Source organism: Ranitomeya variabilis, chromosome 8, assembly GCF_051348905.1.
Source record: "Ranitomeya variabilis isolate aRanVar5 chromosome 8, aRanVar5.hap1, whole genome shotgun sequence".
Lineage (NCBI taxonomy): Eukaryota > Metazoa > Chordata > Amphibia > Anura > Dendrobatidae > Ranitomeya > Ranitomeya variabilis.
In genome coordinates, this window is record NC_135239.1 from 26,486,736 (window position 1) to 26,505,862 (window position 19,127).

The 19,127-nt window shown below is 42.8% G+C and overlaps 1 long non-coding RNA gene across 1 annotated transcript in view; it reads right to left on the bottom strand.

Moving 5' to 3' along the window:
• Window positions 1-19,127, bottom strand: part of LOC143787306 (uncharacterized) — a 62,711-nt gene that overhangs the window by 12,650 nt on the left and 30,934 nt on the right. The window contains exon 2 of the long non-coding RNA XR_013218320.1: window positions 2,310-2,360. This is a non-coding gene — a long non-coding RNA (uncharacterized LOC143787306). The remainder of the gene's footprint in view (window positions 1-2,309; window positions 2,361-19,127) is intronic.

Sequence of the window (19,127 nt, forward strand, 5' to 3'; positions counted from 1 at the left end):
TGTTCCAATCTATTTCAGGGTAGTTGAAGTCCCCCATAATAATTACTTCTCCTTGAGTCACAGCTTCATCTATTTGCTTTATGAGCATATTCTCTGTTGCTTCCATTATTTTTGGAGACTTATAACTAACCCCTATCAGTAATTTATTATTTTTTCCCCCTCCCCTTATCTCCACCCACAGGTACTCTACATTTTCATTAGATTCACCTATATTATCACGCAGGATGGGTTTTAAGGATGATTTTACATATAGGCACACCCCACCCCCTCGCTTATCTGTACGGTCATTTCTGAACAGACTATAGCCCTGCAAGTTAACAGCCCAGTCATGGCTCTCATCCAGCCATGTCTCAGATATCCCCACCATGTCATAACTATGCTCCAACAACATTAATTCTAATTCGTCCATTTTGTTGGCGATGCTTCTGGCATTAGTATACATGCACTTTATGTATCTCTCTGTACCTCTGTTCTTTCTTAAATTATTAACTGTTCTAACCCCACTCCCCATGCCGCCGCCACCCCCAACTTCCTTATTTGTGCCCAGGTCTCTATCTATACCGCAAATCCCTAGTTTAAACACTCCTCCAACCTTCTAGCCATTTTCTCCCCCAGCACAGCTGCACCTTCCCCATTGAGATGCAGCCCGTCCCTAGCGTAGAACCTGCAACTGAGAAGTCGGCCCAGTTCTGCAGGAACCCAGGTTGAGCTTCTTCTGTACCTCTCTAACCAAGGCTCTTCTCCCACGATTGCTCAGTTTGGCTGGAAGGAAGACTTCTGGTGATCCCAAAGTTCTTCCATTTAAGGATTATAGAGGCCACTGTGCTCTTAGCAACCTTGAGTACTGCAGAAATTGTGTTGTAGCCTTGGCCAGATCTATCTCTGAGCTCCTTGGCCAGTTCCTTTGACCTCACGATTCTCATTTGGTCTGACATGCACTGTGAGCTGTGAGGTGTTATATAGACAGGTGTGCTCCTTTCCAAAACAAGTCCTATCAGATTAAACACAGCTGGACTCAATGAAGGAGTCCATCTCAAGAAGGATCACAAGGAAATGGACAGCATGTGACTTAAATATGAGTGTCTGAGCAAATGGTCCGAATACTTATGACCGTGTGATATTTCAGTTTTTCTTTTTTAATAAATTTGCAAACATTTCTACATTTGTTTTTTTTCAGTCAAGATGGGATGCAGAGTTTACATTAATGAGAAAAAAAAAATGAACTTTTTTGAATTTACCAAATGGCTGCAATGAAACAAAGAGTGAAAAATTTTAAGAGCTCTGAATACTTTCCGTACCCATTGTAGCTCTAGGGTTGCATTTACTTTATAAATTCTGTATAGTCATCATACCATATAGTCATTCATCAGAAAAGTCCTTTAATTTCTGCCTTTTCTAAAGGTACCTTCACACTAAGCGACTTTACAACGATAACGATAGCGATCCGTGACGTTGCAGCGTCCTGGCTAGCGATATCGTTGTGTTTGACACGCAGCAGCGATCAGGATCCCGCTGTGAGATCGCTGGTCATTGCTGAAAGTCCAGAACTTTATTTCGTCGCTGGATCTCCCGCAGACATCGCTGAATCGGTGTGTGTGACACCGATCCAGCGATGTCTTCACTGGTAACCAGGGTAAACATCGGGTTACTAAGCGCAGGGCCACGCTTAGTAACCCGATGTTTACCCTGGTTACCATTGTAAAAGTAAAAAAAAAAAAAACACATACTCACATTCTGGTGCCCGGCGTCCGCTTCCCTGCACTCCTCCTGCATCCTGTGTAAGTGCCGGCCGTAAAGCAGAGCGGTGACGTCACCGATCTGCTCTGTGGGAGATGCCGGAGATGTTCGGCGCTGACACAGGATGCAGGAGGAGTGCAGGGAAGCGGACGCCGGGCACCGGAATGTGAGTATGTGTTTTTTTTTTTACTTTTACAATGGTAACCAGGGTAAACATTGGGTTACTAAGTGCGGCCCTGCGCTTAGTAACCCGATGTTTACCCTGGTTACCAGGGGACTTCGGCATCGTTGGTCGCTGGAGAGCCGTCTGTGTGACAGCTCTCCAGCGACCACACAACGACTAAACAGCGACGCTGCAGCGATCGGCATCGTTGTCTGTATCGCTGCAGCGTCGCTTAGTGTGAAGGTACCTTTAGAACTACAACTTTATCTTTAATGAAGTAACACATCAAGGATTTCCTTAATCTCTTACAAACTTCTGTAAGGCCCCGTGAACACAATGAGGTTATGGCAACAACTAGCAGATATGTTTCTAATCTGCTGAGAGTAAAGACTAATGATGATCCCATTACCATTCAGAAGTAATACTCCGATGTCTGGAAGCCTTTGGCAATAGTGAGACTCTGCAAGAAAGGAAACATAAGAAATGACTATTAGAGCGCTACTAATAACTACTGAGTTGTAGAAATGTTACGGCAAAGACTTTGTTCAAACAACTCAATAGTAAAAGAGTACAAGTATAAAGGGATTGAACAGCGTGATGGGGACACCGATGCCACAAATAACTGAATTCAGCACAGCAGGGGAACCGGGGAGCAGCACAAGATGATAATAGATAGTGAACAGAAGGAACAAATACACTTACAAGAGAGGAAAGATGGAGACGGGGGTGAAGTAAAAGATGCAACAATAAGCTAATAGGGTATGTGCCCTATACCAATAATACCATCAAATGATGCAGAAAGCACCCCACACATAATATGGCCCTCTGTGGGTTTAATCCCACTTCATAAAGAAACTTCTCTCATCCGAAAGAATAGGCCAGTTATGCAAATCATAGTCTGATCAAAGTGTGATCCGATTCTCTTGCATAAGATTGAAAAAAATATTCTACAATCGGTCAGTCTGTGGTAGAAATCGGACTGCAGTGAGCTACCATCTGAGTGCAGTCAAGTTTTCCATGGACTGATTGACTTGCATGGTCGAATGTGATCCAATGTTTTGTCAGATTGCACTTGGACCAAAAATACAACCATGTGCACGAGCCCTTATGCTGTATTTAGAGGTGTAGATATCTGTTGTACAGTCTAATTGGTTGAGAGTAGATAGTTGAACTTAAAGGGGTTGTCCACAACTAGGACATACCAGTCTTAAACCAAATGTTAGGACCCGATAAAATAATATAGCCTATACTCGCCTCATGTGCCGGCGCTGTTCCTGCAGTGTCAGCACTCACTCTTCCCGAATTGTGCCATGTGGCGCCGGCACCCAATCAGCGCTGGCGTCACGGTCTCCACTTTCGGACAAACTGGACATGAAGATGAAGTCCAGGCTACAGCTGATCCCCGGCTTCCTTTTCATGTTCAGTTCCCAGCGCTGATTGGGTGTCGGCGTCACGTGTCACAACACCGCATCACAGCCCCGGGAAGAGCGAGTGCCGACACCGTGGGAACCGCACTGGCACAGGCGGTGAGAATAGGCTTTATTATTGTATCGGGGCCAAACATTTGGTTTAAGAAGGTGCTGTCCTAGTAGTGGACAACCCCTTTGTTGTGGTGCTTAAAACAAATATGATGCTTAAATTTGCTGATTGGCTCTAATTTTCAAGATCCAGAGGAGGTTGTAATTACTTACGACACCTTTCAGGCAGGCTTATAAAAAAAAATGTCATCTTTTATTATTTCATCATCATTATTGCATTGTTAGTAGCTCGTCTATTACATCATCCAGTCTATTGAGGCTTTAGTGTTCTACCATCTCATGGCGACCAATCAAAAAAAGCCAACTCAGCTTCGATGATGTAATCCTAATTACAGCTGCGTCACCTACCTTCTCTGTGTAAGGTATACAGTTTTAAGATTTCTTACCTTAGTTCCTTAGCATATTGACATGTTTCTATATGGTTTTTCAGATATGCCTCATTCTTGCATTAACAAAGTGAATAGTTTTTGCTACATATGCAGGAAATTAAATACCACAGGATCTTATATCTAGATAACCATATAACTCTATATATACTATAACACAAGCACCCCTATTGTGTATAAATCAATGAGGTAGAGAGTTTTTTTACAAAAATATCAATATTTTATTTAATCAAACAAGATTTATTTACATAAGAATTAGAGTACCACAAACCAAGCAGATAAGGGGAAGTTTAAACCAGGTATGTTATTAGTAACAATTTATACCATAAACGTTAGAAAACCACCATAAAACATACCATATATACCCATATCCTTTTTTTTTGCAAATTTGCTGTGTATAATAAAACACCAGAAGGATATATGGCTCTATGGGGGAAAATTAAATGAAAGATGACCTAAGGCGCTTGTAAATACGTTACCGGATATCCTGGATGTTACATAGAGACTGATAGGGAATTTTTGAATATAAATTACGCAAGTGCCAAGTAATAAAGCCCTACCAGAAGGAATGCGTACCAGGTCCTATGAACACTTAATTTATGCGACCTAAATCCAAAAGGTAACTTACTTAAATATGCAAGAAGTCACTTTTTCATCATAAAGGTGAAACTTAACTACCCTGATAAGGAAAGCCTACAACCTGTATTTTGGCTGCAGAATATGAAATCAGACAAGAGGTGGGCTCCTAAAGCTGGAGTTACACTAAACGACTTACCAACGATCACGAGCAGCGATACGACCTGGCCGTGATCGTTGGTAAGTCGTTGTGTGGTCGCTGGGGAGCTGTCACACAGACCGCTCTCTCCAGCGACCAACGATCAGGGGAACGACTTCGGCATCGTTGAAACTGTCTTCAACGATGCCGAAGTCCCCCTGCAGCACCCGGGTAACCAGGGTAAACATCGGGTTACTAAGTGCAGGGCCGCGCTTAGTAACCCGATATTTACCCTGGTTACCATTGTAAAAGTAAATAAAAAAAAAAAAACACTACATACTCACATTCTGATGTCTGTCACTTCCCCTGCCGGCGTCCACAGGGTTAAAACTGCTTTCGGCAAGAGCGCTGCTAATATGCACGCGCTGCTGCCGAGAGCTTCCCTGCACTGAATGTGTCAGTGCCGGCAGTAACAGCGGTGACGTCACCGCTGTGCTCTGCTTTACGGCCGGCGCTGACACAGTCAGGCAATAGAAAAAATACACAAAACACATTATTTTGGTTGTCAAAATGGCCACAGATTTATTTAAATCACAGAATTAAAAAAAAACACCGTAGGAGTTAGGTGAAGTGCTAGTAGTACATTGGGATTCACAAGTACTGTGATACCCCCAGGTGTCTGACATACAGCACCAGGACAGACAACCATAAAGGGCGGCACGCACTGGCTTGCCATTCAAGCATAGCCAGTAAACTTTCAGGGCACCAATGACCCTATTATCGTCACTCCTGTGCTTAACCACTGTGCCGCCCCTGATTGACGTTACCATTACAACATCCTTGAAGCTGGCCACCAAAGCCGAGCCTGTTCACCACCATGAGGTTTTATACCTCCTCTATTAGTTAAAATGAGTCCACCATAACTTGTCCACAACTTCCACCTGACTCCTAAACCGCCACCAAAGAGGACATTTGACACCTTAAATGGACTCGACTGCCATCAACCATGCCTGAAAGCCATCAACTATTTCTACATGCTATGGAAAGACTGTGAATACAAGTAACACAATTTTAGAGCTCCCACAGAACAATTTTATCAATGCAACTCTTCCAAATTATGATCCATAATACGGTAACTAAAGCAAAATAACAGTCGCTAAACATCCTGCAATGTGGATACCATAATAGGGAATGTGGAAAGTACACCATAATAAAGGTGGTAGCCACAGTTTGAATACCTGTATAATGACATATGTCATGCCTCAAAAACTATTATACCGCATGTATTGTAGCCAGCTCTAATATTTCACCAATTCACAGTTTTTGGTTCTAGAAACCACCATTATGTAGAGTAGCTGTGCAATAATAATTTCTTAAACCCACTTACTATTATTACCGAAAAGTGATGAGTATATATAAAGATGTTATTATAAATAGGGAGTAATTAAAAGCTATACCTAATATAACATCAACATTAAAACCGACTATTAAACAACTTTCATAATATTTGGACATAGTAATTGAAATAAACCTATGTTTTTAATGCACTTGATGACATTCACTGTTAACCGCTCCAACTGGGTCAAAGTCATCGGGGATAGGCATCTTGCCCTTCATGTTGATGCACTTAATTACTTTACCCTTAGCGGCTCCCCCTGGCTCAAGGGCATTGGGATAAGGCACATTGCCCTTTGTGTTAATGCACTTGATTAATTTACCCTTAGTCACTCCCCACTGACTCAAGGGCACCCAGATTAGGTATACTGCTCTTCAGTTTAATGCACTAATCACTGCTTTGTCCGGAAGACAACCTTAAAAGAAACAAGAGTTGGTCAATATAAACAGTCAAGATCGGCCTCAGCATTCACAAGTCACATAAACACAAAGAGAGAGTCCTTGAAGCTACAGATTGTATTGAAAAGCATGGCTACCTTTTTTTTCTCCTTCTCCCCTCCAGCAGCTGTTGCCAGCTCAGAGGAGCCAATTTATTCTGTAGACATGCGAAATACGATTGCCATGACCCCAGGCACTTTACCCTAACAGGGTCTTATAAGCTATAAATCCTTCTGGAGACTAGGGAGCCATACCGTGATGGTCACCCCTCCACACCAGGGGGCCATACCCGAGATGGTTACCCCTCCACTGACTAACATTAAACAACATTAACCTTAAAAATAGGAGGGGAATTGAAGGTTCAACCATTTTGAAAAACTGCAACAAACGGCTCCACCATGTCACCCCCAGCCGCACTGCAATCGGCCCAGAATTCAGCTGACTGTTGCCCATACCAAAAAATGTCCCACCTCTCTCAGTAGGGACCTGTTTTCAATTTTAACAACAAACAGCTCCACCATGCTACCCCCAACCGCACCACAACCGGCCCAGGGGGACCCAGCTGACTGTTGGCCATATCAAAAAAATGTCCCGCTGGTACCTCTCTCAGTAGGGACCCGTTTTCAATTTTAACAGCAAATACAGTAGCTCCACCATGCCACTCCCAGCCACACCGCAATTGGCCCAGGAGAACCCAGCTGACTGTTGCCCATACCAAAAAATGTCCCGCTGATACCTCTCAGTAGGGACCTGTTTTCAATTTTAACAACAGACCGCTCCACCATGCCACCGCAACCGACCCAGGGGGGCCCAGCTGACTGCTGACAAAAACAATAATTGATTTTTTTTGTTATTCAGTTCCTGAAATGTATATAAGTGAGGATGAAACATCATGTATGTACATATAAGTTATAGTTTATAACCAAGGTATACAACAGGTTGATACTGGAAAATCTCCCATCATAAAGGTCAGATATAGTCTGTGATGGGCAATGCTGAGTTATATGATGCAATAAACGAGAAGCCGCCTGCTCCTCTACAGCAGTTACAGACAGACACGGCCCAGCTGCACATAAATAGTAAGAAATATAATATGTAGTTATAGTATAAGCTGCCTGTAGCCATAGGTGTATGTATAGAAGACTGCAAGTTCTGTATCCCAGTCAGTCACGCTACGTACATACAATAGACAAGAGACAGGGCTGCAAACTAGGCCCCTGATGTGTCCTCCAGAGCAAGGTGCAGCATCACACTAGGAGTGCCCACTCACCACCCTGCCATGTGCGGAGTTATTAGTGCCCACTCACCGCCCTGCCATGTGCTGAGTTATTAGTGCCCACTCACCGCCCTGCCATGTGCGGAGTTGTTAGTGCCCACTCACCGCCCTGCCATGTGCTGAGTTACTCCCCAAATATTTATTTTATATGAAATATAAAGGCTCCAGGTAATCCACTCAGGCCTGTGCCATCCATCAACTTGGGTAACATAAAATAAGCACTTGATGGGTATACACCAGGGCTGTGGAGTCGGAGTCGTGGAGTCAGAGTTAGTTTTGGTTGGAGTCGGAGTCGGTAGAAATGTACCGACTCCGACTCCAGCTTTAAAAAAAATGTATTAATATTTCATAATTGAACTTTCATATGAATTTTATAAATGTTACTCAAATATATATGTTCTATCAAACTATGAACAACAGTGATAAGCAGTTCTGCTGGAGATAGAGACATTTCTTACTTCTTGTGTGTCCACTGCCCTTATCTAATCTTATACTTGGTTAACCTCATGCTGCCCCAACCCCCCTACTTACAATGTATGAAACTGAAAGTGAAAATGTGTTGCAAATTCTTAGTAGTAAAGCTCCTCCTCTAGACTAGATGTTTACTAGGTGTGCGTCTTTCAAGCATCTCACAGCGGCTACTCAGAAGAGGAAGACTGTAAGAAGTATTATCCTTTCAACAAACTTTGCATCAGTTAACTGCGAGTACATGAGGAATAACAGTATTACTGACCACTATATCAGTTGTACGACCTGGCAATAATTATGTACAATTGTTTTTAGGAAAAACAATTGTCATTTGGATTGTGAATGCAGAATTAAAAACCTGAGAATGTCACAGAAGCGTCACATTAAATCAGCTGTATTTGAACATTTCACCATCACTCAAGATAGAAAACATTATGTCTGTCAGTGTATGACAAATGATCTAGACGAAAACAAATGCTGTGAAGCCAAGATCAGTGCATATTCAGGCAAAGATAAAAATGCTCCTACCAGAGCTTCTAATCTAAAGAGACATTTACAGCGCTTTCATCCAGAAGTACTGAAAGCAGTGGATGAGAAAGACTGCATCCAAACCAATGAACCAGTGCCCAGCTCTTCCAGCCAAACAAAGGAGCAGAGAACTTTGCAGCCATCAGTTGCAAGATATTTTGTCAGTGACAAAGTTACTGTGACAATGACAGTAGATACATTTAAAAAACAGATCATAGAGCTTGTTGTAAAGGATAGTGCGCCTATTTCATTTGAATGGGGAAATGGCCACCCGCAAGCTTGGTGTTTCTCTGGAGAGAGTATTAGAAAATTAGTAATCGAAGAAGCTTTAAAACAAAAGGAAGAACTTAAAAAAACTCTCAAGGGACGCTTTCTGTTTCTTAAAATGGATGCCTGCACACGTCACAGAGTGAGCTATTTTGCCATCAATGTCCAATTTGTTTGTGACAAAAATGAAATAGTTACCAAGACATTGGCAGTAAAAGACACCAAAGCTCATCACACCAGTGAGTTTCTCCAGGTCTTGGTGGAAAAGGTTCTGCAAGACTATGAACTTAAAAAAAGAGCAAGTTCTTTCTGTCGTAACTGACAATGCTTCAAATATGATAAGTACTATTAAACTAATGAATGAGAGTAATGATGGTGACCAGCAGCTAGAAGAACATTCTGGGTCCACAGACACAGAAATGTTTGAAATAGAGGAACACAGTATTGTAACTGAGGAGCAAACTGAAGTTGCTTCAGATGAACAGCAACATGATAGTTTAGATGATCTTGTTGAAACTGTGTCAATACGTTCTTTCATTCATCACATGCGCTGTGTTGTGCATACGCTACAGCTGGCTATAAGAGACAGTCTGCAAGAAGGACATGCTGCTGCACTGATTGGCAAGGTGAGAAAATTGGCTACCGTTCCCAGAACCCCTAAAGTTGACTCAATTTTGAAGAGACGTGCTGGAAAAGGGGCAATTATTGATCAAGCCACACGATGGGGCAGTACTTAATGATTCAGCGCTTGGTTGAACTGAAAACCTTTCTTGTAGACATGGCTAACCCTCAACTGACGCTAAATGAAAGTCAGTGGAATCAGGTGACTGAGCTGGAAAAATTGCTAGAGCACCCATTTACAGTGACTAAAAAATTACAAGCAGAGGACTTAACTCCAGGTATTTTCTTAAAGGAGTGGAAGAACTTGATGTTTCGCCTGTCCCTAAGAGGAGGGTTAATTGCAAGTGGCATTGCTACATCAATGAAACGGAGAGAGGAGCTACTATTACAAAATAACATTCTTTTGGCATCTGTTTATGTAGACCCAATGCATCAGATTCTTCTAGATGATCAACAGCTAACTAAAGGAAAAGAAGCTCTGTTTGAAATAGCAGTAAGAATGAAAGGGTTGCAGAACAGTCAGGAGGAACAAGAAGAATTTGGTCGTCCTGCCACATCTTCACCATCATCAACTGATGAAGAATTTAATTTCGAAAAATATTTGGATCACAAGGACCGTGCAAAGCGTTCCCGCATAGAAGAAGAGTCATCCCCATCAAAGAACACAGCCAGTACATTTCAGCAGAATTTTTCATGTGCACTAAAAGAAATTGAGAAATTTGACCGTTCATCAAAAATAAGTGCAACAAGCGATTCCTCTGTATCCTGACATTGTCAGAGATGTTGCCCGAGTGGTTACTGCTTTGCCACCAACCCAAGTTAGTGTAGAGAGGTTGTTCTCTGCTCTCAAAATAATTAGATCAGATTTGAGGGCATCCATGAAGGAGGATCTGACAGAGGCAATACTTTTTCTGAGGACAAATTTATAGATTTCTTCTTATTAACTGCATAACAGTGTTTATTGCATATTTACTTACAAGAGTTTAGAAAAGTTTATAAAAGTTATTTGCTATATTCTAATTGTATTCTAATAAATATAGTTTTTGCTGTAAGTGGTCTGATTACTTATATGATGGTGAGAAACTAAATAAGCGCGATGTTAATATTTTACAACAGTAAATTTATTGTTACGAATTGGCCATTTATGAAGGAGTCGGAGCCGGAGTCGGAACCTGATAAAATCCAGGAGTCGGAGTCGCAACTGTGGCTTACCGACTCCACAGCCCTGGTTACAAGCTACAGCAGTGGAATCTCCTAGCGAGCGATGTTCAGATTTATTTGTCCCACAACCGTGATAAAAAATCTTGTTAAACACTTCATGGAGGGTGATTTTGTGGCAAGCAACAACATCAACAGTTTAATGGAAGCTCTGAGGATAAATAAGTGTAATGGAGGCTCTTCATCGATACGTCTTGCTGCAGAAATGGCAATGCGCTACCTTCAATTCCAGTTGGTTGTACCGTCCACATAAAAGAAACCTATGACAACATGAAACAGCTGTTGAGGTTGCTGTCGTGCTTGTGGCGAGAGGACACACAGCGTGTTACGTGAGCACGAGGGGAATGCCAGGGAAGATGTACAACGAAGGCCCTGGCGATAGAGAAGGAAGAGGGGTCACCTCCTAACATAGACCTCAGTTAGATCTCTGCACTCCCAATCGTCCCTAGACGGCCCCCCACCCCCGATCATGTGCCTATACCCTCGCTAGCCCTGAACCTAACTTGTCTTGTTTGTGGGCCAGCGAGACACTAGTGACACTACTACAATAAGACAACACAAGGAAGGAAAGACAAACAGGTGGGAAAGGACAATAAATAAAACTCAGCTTTTCCAAAAAGGAAACTTTGCTGCTGCAGCAGGAATAAAAACCTCAGCTTATCCAAAGACAGGCTCCTTCAAAGAGGTCAGTATAGAAGATCTATAACCGGCAAGGAATGAAGCTAGGAGTGGATTATTTAGTGGAAGAGAGTGGTCTCATGGAGCTACAGGGGAGTACTCAAGCTTTAAGTTAACAGCCAGAAGGGTCCTTAACCCTTTCAGCACTGAAAGTAAATCCACTCCAATTCAAAGTAAGACAAATGGACACTAAGGCCATGTTCACACGCTGCGGTTTTTACCGCGGAACCGCCGCGATTTTGATGCTGCGGGTCCGCAGCAGTTTCCAAAGCGTTTACATTAACATGTAAACCCTATGGAAACCGCAAACCGCAGTGCACATGCTGCGGGAAAAACCGCGCAGAAACGCAGCGGTTTACAACCCGCAGCATGTCACTTCTTTGTGCAGAATCGCTGCGATTCTGCACCCATAGGAATGCATTGAACCGCTTACTTCCCGCATGGGGCTGTGCCCACGTTGCGGGAAGTAAGCGGTTAATGTGCGGGTGGTACCCGGGGTGGAGGAGAGGAGACTCTCCTCCAGGCCCTGGGAACCATAAAATAGTGTAAAAAAAAGAATTAAAATAAAAAATAATGCTATACTCACCTCTCAGCGCTGCCCGCGGCGTCCGGTCTCAGTTGCTGTGCCGAACAGGACCTGTGGTGACGTCGCGGTCACATGACCGTGATGACGCCGCGGTCACATGACCGTGACGTCACGAAGGTCCTTGTCGGCACAGCCGCTTGCAGCGCCGGGGAGATCGGTACGTCAAAGGGTGAGTATAGCCAATTTTTATTATTTTTACCATTACTATTGATGCTGCATATTGCTGCATATGCAGCATCAATAGTACAGCAGTAATCCCGCAGCGGAAACCTCGGAACAAACCGCGATAAATCTGCAGGGATAACCACAGCGGTTTTGCCCTGCAGATTTTCAATTCCGCTGCGGGATTAACCCGCAGAGGAACCCGCAGCGTGTGAACATGGCCTTAAGAGGACTTGTGATTGACTAAACGTGACCTTCTGATACCAGATCGTCCTGATGAGACACCTGGAGGTGACACACTTACCGTATATACTCGAGTATAAGCCGACCCGAGTATAAGCCGACCCCCCTGATTTTGCCACAAAAAACTGGGAAAACTTAATGACTCGAGTATAAGCCAAGGGTGGGAAATGCAGCAGCTATCGGTAAATGTCAAAAGTAAAAATAGATACCAATAAAAGTAAAATTAATTGACACATCAGTAGGTTAAGTGTTTTTGAATATCCTTATTGAATCAGGAGCCCCATATAATGCTCCATACAGTTCATGATGGCCCCATAAGATGCTCCATATTAAAATATGCCCCATATAATCCTGCATAAAGGTTAATAATGGCCCCATAAGATGCTTAATAGACACATTTGCCCAATATAATACTGCACAAATGTTGATTATGGCCCCATAAGATGCTCCATAGAGATATTTGACCTATATAGTGCTGCACAAACGTTGATTATGGCCCCATACAGACACTTGCCCCATATAGACACTTGCCCCATATAGTGCTGCACAAACGTTATGGTCCCATAAGATGCCCCATATAGACACTTGCCCCATATAGTGCTGCACAAATGTTGATTATGGCCCCATACAGACACTTGCCCCATATAGTGCTGCACCAACATTATGGCCCCATAAGATGCCCCATACAGACACCTGCCCCATATAGTGCTGCACAAACGTTATGGCCCCATATAGTGCTGCACAAACGTTATGGCCCCCATATAGTGCTGCACAAACGTTATGGCCCCCATATAGTGCTGCACAAACGTTATGGCCTCCATATAGTGCTGCACAAACGTTATGGCCCCCATACAGTGCTGCACAAACGTTATGGCCCCCATATAGTGCTGCACAAACGTTATGGCCCCCATATAGTGCTGCACAAACGTTGATTATAGCTCCATACAGACACTTGCCCCATATAGACACTTGCCCCATATAGTGCTGCACAAACGTTATGGTCCCATAAGATGCCCCATATAGACACTTGCCCCATATAGTGCTGCACAAACGTTGATTATGGCCCCATACAGACACTTGCCCCATATAGTGCTGCACAAACGTTATGGCCCCATAAGATGCCCCATACAGACACTTGCCCCATATAGTGCTGCACAAACATTATGGCCCCATATTGTGCTGCACAAACGTTATGGCCCCCCATATAGTGCTGCGCAAATGTTATGGCCCCCATATAGTGCTGCACAAACGTTATGGCCCCCATATAGTGCTGCAAAAACGTTATGGCCCCATATAATGCTGCACAAACGTTATGGCCCCCATATAGTGCTGCACAAACATTATGGCCCCCATATAGTGCTGCACAAACGTTATGGTCTCGATATAGTGCTGCACAAACGTTATGGCCCCCATATAGTGCTGCACAAACGTTATGGCCCCCATATAGTGCTGCACAAACGTTATGGCCCCCATATAGTGCTGAAAAAACGTTATGGCCCCATATAATGCTGCACAAACGTTATGGCCCCCATATAGTGCTGCACAAACGTTATGGCCCCCATATAGTGCTGCACAAACGTTATGGCCCCCATATAGTGCTGCACAAACGTTATGGTCTCGATATAGTGCTGCACAAATGTTATGGCCCCCATATAGTGCTGCACAAACGTTATGGCCCCCATATAGTGCTGCACAAACGTTATGGCCCCCATATAGTGCTGCACAAACGTTATGGCCCCCATATAGTGCTGCACAAACGTTATGGTCTCGATATAGTGCTGCACAAACGTTATGGCCCCCATATAGTGCTGCACAAACGTTATGGCCCCCATATAGTGCTGCACAAACATTATGGCCCCCATATAGTGCTGCACAAATGTTATGACCCCATAGATACTCCATACAGACAATTGCCCCATTTGCTGTTGCTGCGATAAAAAAATCATACTCATCTCTCTGTCGCTCAGACCCGCGGCACTTTCAATATTCACACCAAACCAAAACACAAGGATTCCTAAAATATAACTTTTAATAATCAAAGTTAAAATACACAGTTCTGAATTGAAGACAATACAATATAAAAGTTACAAGGGAACTAACTGACCCCTGTCAAAACCCTATTCCTATCCACTACCTATATGCGGGGGTAGGCACCCTAATTTTCTGCGGTTGGCGCCCCCACTCACCGATGGCTGGCCCTACAGGCCCTACAATTGCCCTATTATACCAATAAGGTAGTGTCACAATTATGGACCCAAAACCAAAAATATCATAACAAATAATCAAAATAGTATAAATAAATAAGAAAAAATTAGAAAAAACAAACTAAACAAAAAAACAAAAAATTCATGTTCTTTTGCCCAAGCTGCGGATTCTCGATGGACTGTTCATATATCATGTATCCTTGGGGGTATATAATACAATAAGCAGGTAGAGAGCCCCAGTCACTTCATTTATGATGATCTACAGACCAAAAAATAACATAAAAAATTAGCAAAAAACGATCTAAATAAATGAGAAAAAATTAGAACCAAACAGAACAAAACAAACACAAAAATTAGTTTTTTCCCGGACTGAGACCCCCAAATCACATGTCCAGTATTTTTGGGGTATTTGATGCAGGGAATAGATAGAAAAAACCCCAATCAATCACCTTATTTACCGTAGTCTGTAAATTTTAAACCAAAGTATCATAAAAAATAAACAAAAAACGTATGAAAACCATATAATAAAAAATAATCAAAACAAACAAAACAAAAAAACTGAAAAATAGTTCAATAACCAACAGCTTGGATGCCCCAATAGGGTATATATAGACCAGGTGTGACCTTTTGGGCCAATAGAAAGAGGGAATATTATTGTCCCATTTATGCACAAAAGACTCAGTTATGGAAAACCACTTAAAAGACCAAAAAAGATGTCTATACACGGTTCTCACACAGTGGTGGGATGTCCATATAGAAAGCCTCCTTCAATATCAAGGCTAACTCAAAAATAGTCATTTCAAAAAGTGGAAATACCAGAGTATAATGCAGTCCTTATCCCAAAGTTATGGGTATATCCTGTAGAAGAGTTTTTCCAATGGCAGTATTATATATAGGCCAAATTAGAACGTACTTGACACGGAGAAGAGATGAGGATATGACCCGTCCAATATGTTGAAATCCTTCAATCTTATTATAAAGCTAAATCCAGCAGTCATATAGGTGGCCATGCATCATGCCACAAGAAATAGTCATTCAGCCACATCAGGCATATCAGGCATATCGATGCAGCAGCAGTTTAGATGGCCATATCCTATGGATTAATACCGATCCTTATGTCACATTTGGCACTTCACTCATCTGATCCACAGAGAGCTTTCATTCTATGCTGCGGATATCAATTCAGCCGCCATGTCACCAAAATGGTCAAATCAACCCTTTTACTCATCTGTTGTAGATAGAATCCTTTAGCCATGCTGCGAATACCAGTCCAGCCATTAGGACATCTTCATCCAGGAAATCGTCCCTTACAGTGCCCAACGCGTTTCCCCCCCGTGGGAAAAACGGGGGTTCATCAGGGGTGCCCACCGTCCGAACAATACAGGCGGTGAAGAGATATCTCTTCACCGCCTGTATTGTTCGGACGGTGGGCACCCCTGATGAACCCCCGTTTTTCCCACGGGGGGGAAACGCGTTGGGCACTGTAAGGGACGATTTCCTGGATGAAGATGTCCTAATGGCTGGACTGGTATTCGCAGCATGGCTAAAGGATTCTATCTACAACAGATGAGTAAAAGGGTTGATTTGACCATTTTGGTGACATGGCGGCTGAATTGATATCCGCAGCATAGAATGAAAGCTCTCTGTGGATCAGATGAGTGAAGTGCCAAATGTGACATAAGGATCGGTATTAATCCATAGGATATGGCCATCTAAACTGCTGCTGCATCGATATGCCTGATATGCCTGATGTGGCTGAATGACTATTTCTTGTGGCATGATGCATGGCCACCTATATGACTGCTGGATTTAGCTTTATAATAAGATTGAAGGATTTCAACATATTGGACGGGTCATATCCTCATCTCTTCTCCGTGTCAAGTACGTTCTAATTTGGCCTATATATAATACTGCCATTGGAAAAACTCTTCTACAGGATATACCCATAACTTTGGGATAAGGACTGCATTATACTCTGGTATTTCCACTTTTTGAAATGACTATTTTTGAGTTAGCCTTGATATTGAAGGAGGCTTTCTATATGGACATCCCACCACTGTGTGAGAACCGTGTATAGACATCTTTTTTGGTCTTTTAAGTGGTTTTCCATAACTGAGTCTTTTGTGCATAAATGGGACAATAATATTCCCTCTTTCTATTGGCCCAAAAGGTCACACCTGGTCTATATATACCCTATTGGGGCATCCAAGCTGTTGGTTATTGAACTATTTTTCAGTTTTTTTGTTTTGTTTGTTTTGATTATTTTTTATTATATGGTTTTCATACGTTTTTTGTTTATTTTTTATGATACTTTGGTTTAAAATTTACAGACTACGGTAAATAAGGTGATTGATTGGGTTTTTTTCTATCTATTCCCTGCATCAAATACCCCAAAAATACTGGACATGTGATTTGGGGGTCTCAGTCCGGGAAAAAACTAATTTTTGTGTTTGTTTTGTTCTGTTTGGTTCTAATTTTTTCTCATTTATTTAGATCGTTTTTTGCTAATTTTTTATGTTATTTTTTGGTCTGTAGATCATCATAAATGAAGTGACTGGGGCTCTCTACCTGCTTATTGTATTATATACCCCCAAGGATACATGATATATGAACAGTCCATCGAGAATCCGCAGCTTGGGCAAAAGAACATGAATTTTTTGTTTTTTTGTTTAGTTTGTTTTTTCTAATTTTTTCTTATTTATTTATACTATTTTGATTATTTGTTATGATATTTTTGGTTTTGGGTCCATAATTGTGACACTACCTTATTGGTATAATAGGGCAATTGTAGGGCCTGTAGGGCCAGCCATCGGTGAGTGGGGGCGCCAACCGCAGAAAATTAGGGTGCCTACCCCCGCATATAGGTAGTGGATAGGAATAGGGTTTTGACAGGGGTCAGTTAGTTCCCTTGTAACTTTTATATTGTATTGTCTTCAATTCAGAACTGTGTATTTTAACTTTGATTATTAAAAGTTATATTTTAGGAATCCTTGTGTTTTGGTTTGGTGTAGTTGTCTAGGATTCCATTGCTATTTGTTTTTTGGTTGTTGCACTTTCAATATTCACCTGCTCCTCGTTCCGGCGCCGCTCCATCTTTAGCAGTGATGCTCAGGTCAGAGAGCAGAGTGGCACTAACACGTCATCACGCCCTCTGACCTGAGCGTCACTGCTGAAGATGGAGCGGTGCCGGAACGAGGAGCAGGTGAATATTGCGCAGCGCTCCCCCTCCCTGTTATACTCACCTGCTCCTGGCGCTGTGAAGTCCCTGCTTCCCCGCAGCTTCTTCCTGTAGTGAGCGGTCACCGTTACCGCTCATTACAGTAATGAATATGCGGCTCCACCTCTATGGGAGGTGGAGCCGCATATTCATTACTGCAATGAGCGGTACCATGTGACCGCTCACTACAGAAAGCTGCCGGTGCCGGGGAAGCCAGGGACGTGCAGGGACCGCGCCAGGAGCAGGTATTATTAGACAGCCCCTGCTCCCTCTCCCCTGCCGACCCCTTGGTATGACTCGAGTATAAGCCGAGAGGGGGACTTTCAGCCCAAAAAAATGGACTGAAAATCTCGGCTTATACTTGAGTATATACGGTATGTTAGTACCCCCACTTCTATGAGTGGCCACCAGACCCTCAGGATCAGGTTTATTCGGATGAGCCGCATGAAGAACATATTTACTGGCATTGACTTCCGATTCAGGTACCCACATCCTTTCCTCTGGGCGATAAACCCCTCCAGTGTCTCCAGATACGTCTCTAAACTTTGAAATGTTCAGTCTGACAGTTTGAGGATGGAACGCTGAGGAAAAGGATAGATGCATCCCCAGAAGAGGACAAAACACCCTCAAAAATTTAGATATGAACTGGGTTCCCCAATCTCATGACACATTGGAGGGAATCTGTTGTGAATTCTGTTTTTGGCTCCCTCTGGTGGCTACTGTGGTGATTCTGCTCATGTTATATCAGCATGCTCTAAACGCACAAAAAAGGTTGATAAGTCTTTTGCAATTGGCACTTTACAGTCTAAGTTTATTTTGTCTGTAACTTTGATTTGTTCATTATCATCTATTACCGTGGATGCCTATGTGGATTCTGGCGCTTCCTTGAGTCTTATGGATTGGTCCTTTGCCAGGCGCTGTGGGTTTAGCCTAGAGCCTTTGGAAGTTCCTATCCCTTTGAAGGGTATCGACTCCACACCATTGGCTAGGAATAAACCACAATACTGGACACAAGTGACTATGTGTATGACTCCTGACCATCGGGAGGTGATTCGCTTCCTTGTGTTGCATAACTTGCATGATGTCTTAGTGCTTGGATTGCCATGGTTGCAAACTCATAATCCAGCCCTTGACTGGAAAACAATGTCTGTGTTAAGCTGGGGATGTCAGGGGGCTCATGGGGAAGTACCTTTGGTTTCCATTGCTTCATCTACTCCCTCTGAAGTTCCGGCATTTTTGTCTGACTATTGTGATGTTTTTGAGGAGCCTAAACTTAGTTCTCTCCCC